The sequence below is a fragment of the Solanum verrucosum genome, unplaced genomic scaffold (assembly GCF_900185275.1).
Source record: "Solanum verrucosum unplaced genomic scaffold, falcon-dt-bn FXZP01000031.1, whole genome shotgun sequence".
Lineage (NCBI taxonomy): Eukaryota > Viridiplantae > Streptophyta > Magnoliopsida > Solanales > Solanaceae > Solanum > Solanum verrucosum.
In genome coordinates, this window is record NW_026020194.1 from 1,125,966 (window position 1) to 1,138,140 (window position 12,175).

At 28.6% G+C, this 12,175-nt stretch overlaps 1 protein-coding gene and 1 non-coding gene across 2 annotated transcripts in view; one reads left to right on the plus strand and one right to left on the minus strand.

The window, feature by feature from the left end:
- The window catches only part of LOC125829479 (cytochrome P450 71AU50-like), a 239,725-nt gene that overhangs the window by 199,777 nt on the left and 27,773 nt on the right, over positions 1–12,175 (minus strand). The window lies entirely within an intron of this gene.
- Positions 8,830–8,903, plus strand: TRNAV-CAC (transfer RNA valine (anticodon CAC)). The gene has a single exon. It is a non-coding gene; the product is annotated as a tRNA-Val (tRNA).

Here is a 12,175-nt window from a genome sequence, read left to right on the forward strand (position 1 = left end):
ATTAAATAAAATGATGTCCAATAATATATCCACTTAGAGAGATGAGATAAGATTAATAAGATATATAGTTTAATTAGGTCATAGTGCTGATGTTATGTTTTTTTTTAATTATTTGAAAAAAGCATACTGTATTATATATAGAATAATAATGATAGTGGTACCTACCTAATCAATGGTTGGCTTATGATTCCTTAGTGATTTTCCTTTTCAGATTCTCTGTTTGGCTACGTCACTTTTTTCCCACTATCATCCCATTTTTACATTTATTACTATTATTATTATTATTATTATTATTATTATTATTATTATTATTATTTTATTTATTATAAATAAGTGTGGTGTTAAATTTATATATTCACTCGTTGTTTCAGTATGTTCGTCTTACTTTTCATCTTAGGTTATTTGTAAAAGAATGTTTTTCTTAGCAATTCAATTAATTATCATTTTTCACGTGACATATTTAAGATTGTGTGATTAAAGACATTGTGATACATTCTACATATATTTAATTTAAGACCACAAGATTCAAAAATCTAATTTACTTTTTTAAACTCTGTGTAAAGTCATGATCATGAAACAAATAATTGAAAAGGATGGAGTTACATATTACTCCCCCAGTCAATTTTTTACTTTTCTAGTATAAACTTGCAATATGTCCCTTAAGAAGCATTAAACAAAAATGGAGAAACACATTTTTATTATATCAACCTTTGAATATAATAAATTCAATCATGTTTTGACAAATGACTATACTTAATGATTAGAATACACTGACAATTAAGTGTTAGATTATCTTTCTAAATCGAACAAATAAACATAGATATCTAGTTTGAATATAATAGACAAGTAAAAGTGAACAGAGAATAACAATTAGTTCTATATCAACCTAAACACATAATGTCCAATAATGATATATGACATATATCTTATCTTTTTGAACATAGATTTGAGCAAATAATTGAATTTCATATATGATTTATACAGTCCATCCAACTAAAATTTGAGATTCAATTATGTAGTTTATTTATTGACAAGTGGGGTCTTGTGAAGTATTTTTCCTAAGCGCAATTTGTAAATTAGTGGATTTGGCACTAAGAGTGGCTATAGTGTGTGGTGTCACCATATAGTGAAAAGATTCAATTCCACAAAAAAAAAGAATTTAATTTTTTGAGAAAGATTCTTTCCCTCCCATCATGTTTGGATCATTATTATTATTGGTGGGGTACTTATAATTCCCAACTTGGAACTCATCTAAGTGAATTGCTTTGTAGCTAGATAAGGAAGGTTTTAATAAGTAGCATCAAATATATAAAAAGGGTCAATGCTTTTACATGAATGGCCACTTCAAATTTGAGCAAGACAAATCATGTGCTTCTAGCCATCATCCATCATCGATTCTGATCAACTCGATTCGATCTCAACTTAATTCTCATTGAGATAAGATTTGACTTGTTTTTTTGTCCTTCTACCAAATAGAAAAGATGATTCTTTTTCTGAATGAATGACGACTTATCTAATATTCATCTATTCGATTCTCCTACTAGAATATCTTTTTGTTAAAATTCCTTTATAGATATATAATTTGACATACAAGACATTCATATATATATAGTCACAACTCATCATCCAATAATGGATTATTTAAGGGGATGTCACATAGAAAATATTAGTATTATTATAATTACAAAAAAAATATATGGTCCTCCTAATCAAATCAATTCTTGTGCCAGGATGAGGCTCATACGACTGGACCATAGATTTATTATTTGTAATTAAAAGGTCGCTCAATTTTATCTAAGTATTAGGAAAGTCATTTGTAACAAATATATAATAATTATTCAATTTTATCTAAATATTACGAGAAGTTATTAAAATAAATAAATAAATAAGACAATTTCAATGATACTTAAAAAAATTTGAGCCACAGCTATATATAAAATCGTTTATGGAAAATATTGAGGCTATCATTTTCATTAGTATCGTAGTTGTCTTTTTTGCAGCTTTTGTTGTTGCAGGAGTATGTGGTATAATTCGACAATCACCCCAATTGAATTATTTAGACCCACTCATTATTAATGTGCTACTACAAAAAATAGTTAAGTGACTTTAATTATATTCGATTAAAGTTGAATGACTTTTTTTATTATTACATACTTAACCCTCCATAATTTTGATATTAGATGTAATCAATTAGAAGAAAACAAAATTAAGGAGAACAATTTAAATAAAGGAAAAGAGGAGTCGAATCCAATGCTTTAGTATTTGGGTATGTTAGTCAATTATTCTTTTGCCGAAGCGCCGATAGATAAGTTATGAGAATACACGTGAAGCAAGTGATGTTATGAGAATCTATATACTCCCTCCGTCTCATCTCGTATTAGTTATTAACTTTCTGATGACATGTTCCTCAAAATAATGAAGAATAATTTATTAATTTACTCATTAATTTTTATTCTTTTTTTTTTAACTTTATACTTGTAGAAATAATAATTGCAAGGGTAAACTAGAAAAATATTTGATTAGCTTTATTTTAATTTTATAAATTGACAAGTAATTTAGAATCACTAATTTTAATAACGTGGATAACTAATATGGGGCAAAGAGAATGTGTCATAGAAAAATGTTCGAACCCTTAACTTTTAAATGTGGCAATCACAATCAATTGGTCTCATTCCTCAAAAAAACTTATTTATTCTTTTATTTTCTTTAAAGAACTATTGTAACTTCGTAAACCATCATTTGGCACGTACGATTTTTTTGTTGGAATAATTACCGTTCTAAAACACTTCGATCAATTAGTTTATAAAATACATACAAAAGAATATATATATGTTGTGTATATTTTGATCAAATTAGTAAACTAATTGGTGGAATAATATATATGTATAACTTCCCCCTTTTTTATGTTAGAAAAAATTACACATATAAGCAAACATATATTAGTTAATTAGTTAACATAGTTATAGTTTGTCTTAATTACAATTCGCGACCTACTTTTAGCTATAATTACGCGACTCAGCTTTTTAATTTTATATAATTCGCATGTTTGTATAATTCGGAATTTGTATAACTTTTGTATTATTCGGAATTTGTATAATTGCTTACACTTTTGATGTCTGTAATTGTATAAATTTGTAATTTCGAGTTTATACAAAAATAATTGAATTATACAAATGTACCCGTGAATTATACAAACCTACGAATTATACAAATCCGCGAATTATACAAACGAGACAACTTAAACTGTAGCTACAACCCGTAAATATGCAAACTATAGCTATGGAGTATAATTAAGTTTATTATAGTGGCTATTTGCAAAAATTCAGCATGTTACTCTTTAAATTTTGTACCTATTGAGCAAAGTGCACAAATAGTCGCTTGTAGGATCGACTTTTAAAACATGACTGAATAATTAAAATATTAATCACCTTAGAATTAAGTTACAAGACTCAGGTCTAAAATTTCAAACTTTAAATATTTGGGTTAAAATGTGAAAACTTACGCTCAAAAATCTTAAATTTTGAATCGTTATTGTTGAAGTTCATCCGCAATATTTTCACAAATTCTTCACCAACATTTGGTTTAGTTTCATTGTTTTTCTTGTGGTTTTAGTTTGAAATTTCTAGAAACAGAAAGAATTTAAAACATGTTCTGATCGAACAATATTGTTGAGATTACATGTAACTTACATGGAAGATTGAAAAACAGTAGTGGGCATTTACAATTATAGCTACATTTTTGGAAATTTTTTTCATAAGAAGCCGTTTGCCTTATTCAGGCAAAAAATTAATACGTTTAAAGAATTAACTTTGTCTTAAATGGTGCATATCAAAGTAGATACTTGATGCATATTTGACGTACCTATTAGCATAGTGAGATAAGGGTGTGTTCGATATGAATATTTAATGGATTGAAATGGGTTGAGCTAATAAATGGGCGAGTCACATTGTATAACAGTGTATATCACATTGTATATTTTGTATATCTATGTAAATTAGAGGGAAGAAGAAAGAATGAATCAAGTTTGAGCCTAGCCCAACGAGCTTTTTTTTAAAAAAAAAAATTAAGCTAAACTTTGGAAATATTTGGAGATGATTTGAGGCAAGTTTGAGCGAATGAATTAAGTTTGAGCCTTGCCTAATGAGCTTTCTTAGAAAATTGAACTAAACCTTGTAAGTTTTTGGAGATGATTTGAGGGAAGCTTGAGTCAAATTTCAAATCGAAATCTCGAGGTTAAAGACGACTCCATGTGTGCCCTACTTTATCTCATGTACATCTCCATGTGTAACAGTGTATATCACATTGTATCACTCATATATTATGTATATCTATGTCAATTCGTGAAAGTTTGTGCGATATACACTGATATGCACAATGTATAGCACATGTCGCGGCATTTTATGTGGGAATATGTGTTTTATATACACTAATATACGTAATATACAATGTGATATACATACATCACAAAGGTGTTTCTAAGTAAATATTGAATTAAGTTTGAGCATAGACTAATGAACTTTGTTAAAAAAATTGAGTTGAAACCGAGTCAAGCTCAATTTAACTCTTAAATATTTTATATCGCTCGTATGCAATGCTACGCCATTAGATTTTTTTTTTTATAATAAATTGATTGATTGAAAAAAACATCAATAGTGTAAAATGTTTTGTCTTCTTCTTCCCCTTATCATAACAGACTTGATCACCTTTCTTCTTCACCCATATATTTTTATCCTTACTTCCCTAAAATGGTAATGTTTTTGCTAACTTTTTATATTAATTGTATTCACCAAACTCGGAATGATATATTTGAATCACATTTCAATTTCCTCAGGATCTCACCATCTAAAGAAATTGCACGATATTTTTAAAAATAGGTCATACAAAAAACTAAAGGAAAAAGTAAAAGAATATGTATTGAACATACACGAAAGCATGGACAGGACCAAAATCTTCTAGTTGAGTTGTCCTCCGACCATGAAGTTTGCATTGACATCGGATCTCCATATTTGCATTGGATCATTCTCATCATTATAAATACAATTCAAGCTTGTATTTGACATCTTAAGAATAGTTTCCTTCAAAACCAATCATAATAGACCAGATGATTTTATAACTTTTATACAAAATAAAAAAAAATGAATTTAGTAAAGCTAAGATGAATTTTTTTTTGGATGAAGAGATTTTTTTTTTTGTCGTAGATGGAAAGCTCTTCAAGGCGACTATTAGTGGAGGTTTAGGAGAAGATGGGAGGTGAGTTTATTTAATAGAGTAGAGAATTCAAATTAACTGTGTCACGTGACATTTTTACACATGTTTGGGTTGTATTATTACTCCTTCACACGTTCAACTAACAACTAATATGTAATTATTATGGTTAGAAATGACTATGTGAGGTAACATATCCCCCACCCCACCTACAAACTTTAAGGGGCCGTTTGGTTACGGTATAAAAGGGCATATTATGCATGTATAAAACATTGTATTAGTTTTACTATGTTTGGTAAAAGTTTTTTATTAGGTTGAAAAGTCAACATGATTTATATTATGTTTGGTTGATAAGTTATAAATATTGTATAAAAGTTATTCATGTATTAATTTTATACGGTGTTTGGTTGCTTTTTTTGTAATCCTACATAATTAATATCTGCATAACTTATGAGGGAATTTATGTATAAGTTATGCAGGATAGAAGGTGGAATAAATTATGTGGGTATTAGTTATACATGTATTAAAAAGATAAATTACACATTTATCCCTATTAATTTATTTTTAATCTTTTTTAATTGAAAACTTTACATAACTATTCTATTTTCCCAACTATCTTTGTTTCTTATTTCTTTTCGTATACAAACAACTTTTTATTTGTTTTCATTTAAAATCAAGGCCTAACCCATCGATGGTCCCTTAAAGTTGGCACAAAGTTTCAGTTACACACCTTAAATGGACGATGTTCATCTTAGACACCTCATGTAGATATTGATGTGTCATTTTGACACTTTTTTTTTCAATCAATAAAAATATATGAGGTGTGTGTTACACTCGCGAATGACGTGTAAAATGACTAATTAAGCGATGACATTTATCAATTGTGTCAAAAACAATTCTTAAACAATAAATTTTGGGTAAAAATATAAAACAATCAATCAATCAATGACATATGAATTTTTGCCCAAATAATTTTTTTTTTAAAATTAAGTCAATAAATTCCCCCAGGACCCCACCCACCCCCACAGTCTTCTTCTCCAAACACCCCAGTCCATTTGCAGGAATACCCTCCCCTCCCTCCGCGGACCTATCCATTTGCAGAAATGTTTCTTCTCCAAATACTTGCAAAAATATCTAGGAAACACGCCCACTCAAATGTCATTTTCTTTCTCTTTGTATCTTAATCACCAGATTCACAAAAAATAATAATTTAACTCCTATGTAAATATTAAATTATTTCGGGAAAGAATCTCATGAATTAATTTACTAAGTAAATTTTGAAATGGGTCTATTTCTAAATTTCTAAAACAATTTCCATCATTTTTCATCAGTTTACAGTAACTATTTTTGTTCTCCATTTTTGGATGTTTAAGTTTCAAAAATGGTGGCTGAAAATGGGAAAGAAGAAGAAAAAAATAATTCAAAAGTCAACTAAATAAGTTTTCATGCGCGGTCAACGAATGTATTCCACTCACTCAGCCATGTAAGCAAAAAGTGTCAAAATGACACAACGATTCCCTACATAAGGTGTCTAATATGAACGTTGTCCAGTTAAGGTATCTAAGTGAAACTTTGTGCTAACTTCAAGGGGCCACCGATGGATTAGGCCTAAAATCAAAATATAAATATTTATTAATATTATGAATAGGAATGTATAATTTTGATAGCGCATATGCTAATTATATATTCACATTATATATTACTAAATATATCCACATATTTAATTATCATGTATTAATTTTTTATTTAGAATGTGAATTTATATATAAATTTATATATTCATGCATCATATTGATAGAAATTTACATTATATAATAGGATAGTATAATGTACTTGAAATATATTAATAGTATTTTATTTTTATAAATTTTAAATATTAAAAAAAAACACAGAATTCCAAGAGAAAATTCCTTTCTTTATTTTTTTTAAGGGAGAGTTTATACTATTTGCTTACTTATTTTATTTGTAAATAATATATATAAAATTATATTAAAATCAATATTCAATAGTTAATAATTCATGTAATGCAATCTCTACATAATTAAATAACACATGCATAATTAATACTCACATAATTAATACTCACATAACTAATACTTACATAATTAAATCCTGCATAACTAATACATATATAATTAAACTCTGCATAATTAATTTCTGCATAACTCTAACCAGTAATCAAACAGCCCCTTCAGTGTTTATTGGCAAACAGGTATATATAAGGAAGGACTTTAATGTATTTCCCTGAAAATAACTTATCGGTTTAACATGTACTCTGTCGTTTTAAGATGAATTTAGAGTTGTGTGAAGCATAATTTTTTTTTTTTTATTTCAATCATCCAAATGACTACATTACTCTCTGTTTTTCATACTAATTATGGAAAAGATATAGAATATGTTCAGTTCGGAGAAAAAAAAATTTAAATTTTTTTCATGTCGATTGATCAAATTTTTTGAAAAATATTTTTTTTAAAATAAAAAATTAGTAATAACAAGGAAAATAAGTTTCACAAGTGATATCTCACATCAATTTGTGTCCTCCTACCCTCCAACACCTAGCCCCATAGCACCCTTCCCTCCAACATCAATTTGTCATGATGGATACACTGTTACGAAAAGGTGGATTTAAGATATAAATTTGATCGATTTGATATTTTAGGTTCTCATCACTAAATATTGTTAAAATTATAGGTTCAAAATTAATTCTTATCTATTCAAATAATATATATCTATATTTCGTGCAGGAGGTATTGAGATCGACTAAAACCCATTGATTGTATGTTATATCATCTAGTATTTCTAGTTTTAATATGCACATTTGATTTAATTATATTAATTTTTTTTAGGGATTTTTAATGGGACAAATTGAAAATTTTGAAAGATTAAAGCTAATATATATATAAAGTTGTGTTACCTAATTTTAAAAAGAATAATACAACAAGATAGATGTAAGGTTTAAATTTCTAACCCCACTTAGAGAGGCGCACCCAATCATCATTGCATTAGTTGATACGTCTGATATGAGTTCACACATCTATATTTAAATATTTTTTTTAAAAAAAATAACACTATTATATATGATTTCAGGAGGGAAGCATGAGTTCATGTGAATCCGGTGACTCCCTCCTGCATATGTCTCTGTCCCCACCACTCCCACTCTCATAATAATTGTCTAAATTATATACAAGCAATTTTCAAATAGTATTTTTTTACTTATATACTCAACACAAAAAAATAAATAAAAAATTCACTTATTTCTCGAAAAACAATTTTATCCACATTGAACACACCCATAGTTGGAAAGTATCATATTAGTACAAAGATAGAATCCGAAGCCATGAGCAAGTTAAATGGTGGTGAAAATACACAATAAAATCTTAGAATTTTTTAAATCCCCATAGGAAAAAAAAGTTTTATTTTTGCTTATTTTTATAAGGAAATTAAGAGGAAAATATTTATCTACAGCTCTAAATCATTATAATTGATCAAGTTAAAAAAGAAAAACATTAAACTGAGTAATTACTTGAAATGCTGACTTTATAATAATTTATAAACTATGACTTTATTAAAAAAGTTCTTCTTTTTTATTGATATCTAAAGCATAAGATGGAAATTGTCAATAAGGTCTGGGTGGTGTAGTCGGTTATCACGCTAGTCTCACACACTAGAGGTCCCCGGTTCGAACCCGGGCTCAGACATTTCTTTTTTATGTTTCCAAATTAGTTGGATATAATTTTTCTCCGTTATCTCCTATTTGGACCTCGTTAAGATTAAGACGTTTTGATCGAAATATTGTGTTATATATTAAGATATAAATGTTTGAATCTAAATATTAAATAATTAAGAATGATTTATTTTCTCAACGTTTGAGATTTGAATATCTATAATTTTTGTCTTTATTTTAAAAATTAATAAATATAAAATTTAAACAAAAGTTTTAAAAAAACTACGTGCCAATAGGAGTTGATGATTATTAACGATGATGGTTGTGGTGTCGAGCGCAAATTGTGTTGGGTAGTGATGGTGGTTCGGATAGTAACTAGTGGTGATGATGGTTGATAGTAGTGATTAACAATGATTGTTGATCGTGACAACTAATAATTATGGTGGATGATGGTGATAGCTAATGAGTGGTGAATGATGACGGTAATTAGTGATATATAGTGATGGCTAGTTATGGTGATTGTCATTAGTGATTGTTGGTTGGTGATGGCGACTTTAAATGGTGGCTAATGGTGATAGTGCAGTGATTGATGGTAGTTCTAAGTGGTAGATGGAGGTAGCTCATAATGGTGGATGACAACGATTAACAATGAAAATGGATGGAGTACCTAGTGATGAACTGCATCTCATTTTTATAATTTTTGAATAAATTTCTTAATTATATTAAGACTTTGTTATAAATTTATTCAAATCATTAAGTGATTGTAAAATTATAAAAACAAATAACTTAATAGTCAAGATTTAAATTATTAAAATTCAAACCTAAAAACAAACGAATATTTGTCATATAATAATATTTAGTAAATCACAAAGTGCTTTGAGTTCAAGATTAAAAATAACATCACAAAGTGCAAGAAGAAAGACTTTGACACATAAGTGAGGGAAGTCTTTTTAGTAACCAAATAATACGAAATGAAAGAATTAGCCTAAATAATATCCCACTATTCGCCTAAATAATATCCCACTAAATCGTTTAAATTGAAAATATTTGATAGATGTATAATCAGGGGTGAAGCTAGAGTATAAGGTTATAGATTTGTCAGATTCAATAGCTTTAATCCAAACTCTATATTTGTCTTAAGAATTATTTTAAATATGTATAAATTATTAATTTAGAACTTAATAAATGATTGAAATCTCAAACACATGAGTTTCAACCTAACTCCGTCCTTACAATAATTATATATATATATATATATATATATATATATATATATATATATATATATATATATATATATATATATATATATATATATAATGTTGTGATAGAGGTAAGATTGGATGCTATTCAAAGTCTTTGGGAAATGTTTCTGAATCGTCATCTTCTATGAAAGGAGAAAATAATAGTCTTGATTTTATGAAAAATCTTTATTCAAAAAATAATGTGGATGTTTTGGACACTATGCCAAAGATTATATATATATATATATATATATATATATATATATATCCTAGTTCTAAGGTAGGTGATTTGGTTAATGATAGGTTTGGAGAATTAGACGGAGGATGGTAAAAGAGTTGATTTTTTAAAATACTTTTTTGTAACTAGTTTTCAAGCAAGTAAAATATATGTGGGCATTTGATCATAAAAATCAAATATTTTTTTTATGTGAAATTTTTAAAAGTTGGAGTGGAATTGTAATCTAGAACATACTTTCAAGAGGACAAAAAAAGAAAAATTTAGAAAAAGACCAATTACCAAACTTTTCTTCTCTCTTTTCTGAAGTTTGAAAAAGACACGTTTATTTCTCAAAATTTAAGTTCAGTTTCTTTTTTCCTTTTAGGGTGTGTTTGGTATGAAGGAAAATGTTTTCCTGGAAAACAAGTTGATTTTTGACTTATTTTCTCATGTTTGGTTGGTGAGTAGAAAATATTTTCCGGAAAAGATTTTTAGTGTTTGATTTATGAATGAAAAATATTTTTGAGAAATATCTTTTATTTTTACTAGAGTAGAAAATAATTTTTGAAATTGAAAATAGTTTTTAAAAATAAACTTAAATTTTTTTGGGAGGTGGGGGTGGTAGGGAGTGGGTGAAAGGGGGGGGGGTCGAGGGTAGGGGTGAAAAATTGAAATTTTGAAGTTGAAAATATTTTTAAAAAACAAACTTAAAATTATTTTTTGGGGGTGGGGGGGGGGGCTGGTAGGGGGTGGGTGGGGGTCGAGGGTAGGGGTGTAAAAATGAAATTTTGAAATTGAAAATATTTTTTAAAAACAAACTTGAAATTTTTTTATTTTTTTTGGGGAGGGAGGGTGGGTGGGTGGGGGTTCTAGGGGTGAAAAAATGAAAATTTGAAATTAAAAATATTTTTTAAAAAAAACTTAAATTTTTTGTGGGGGAGGGGTGGGTAGGAGGTGGGTGGGGGGGGGTCAAGGGTAGGATGAAAAAATGAAATTTTGAAGTTGAGAATATTTTTTAAAAACAAACTTAATTTTTTCTTTTTTTTTGGGGGGGGGGGGGGGGGGGGGTTAGGGGTGGGTGGGTGGGGGGCTGGGTAGGAGGTGGGTGGGGGGTCGAGGGTAGGGTGAAAAAATGAAATTTTGAATTTGTAAATATTTTTTAAAAACAAACTCAATTTTTTTTTGGGGGGGGAGGGTGACCGGAGAAGGGGGTGGGTGATCGAGGATCGGGATGAAAAAATAAAAATTTGAAGTTGAAAATATTTTTTAAAAACAAACTTAAATTTTTTTCTTTTTGAAGGGGGTTGGGGGCTGATAGGGGGTTGATGTGGGGAGGGGTAGTGCGTGGGGGGTAAAAAAATGAAATTAGAAATATATTTTAAAAACAATTTTAAATATTTTTTTGGGAAGGGGTGGGGGTAGGGGTGAGGGTGGGGTAAAAAAAATGAATTTAAAAACAAGCTTTAAAATTTTATTTTATTTTGGGGGGGGGGGGGGTTGGTTGGGGGTTGGTTTGAGGGTAGGGACAAAATAAATTAACTTTTTCAACAAAAAAATAATTGTAATTTGAAGTTGAAAGAGACTTTTGGAAAATGTTTTCCTTAAGTTTAGAAGGGAAGTCATTTTCCTTAAATTTGAGGAAAATGAGTTGATTTGGAAAACATTTACCAAAACATTTAGCCCAACCAAACATGAGAAAATTGGAAAACATTTTCCGGAAAATGTTTTCCTTCATTCCAAACACACCCTTAATGATAACTTCCTAGTGTTGTCTTCAAATTTTAACCCAAAAGCTTGCCCTGTGAAAAAGACCAATATAGGTCTATTGATTGTGGTAGAATGATT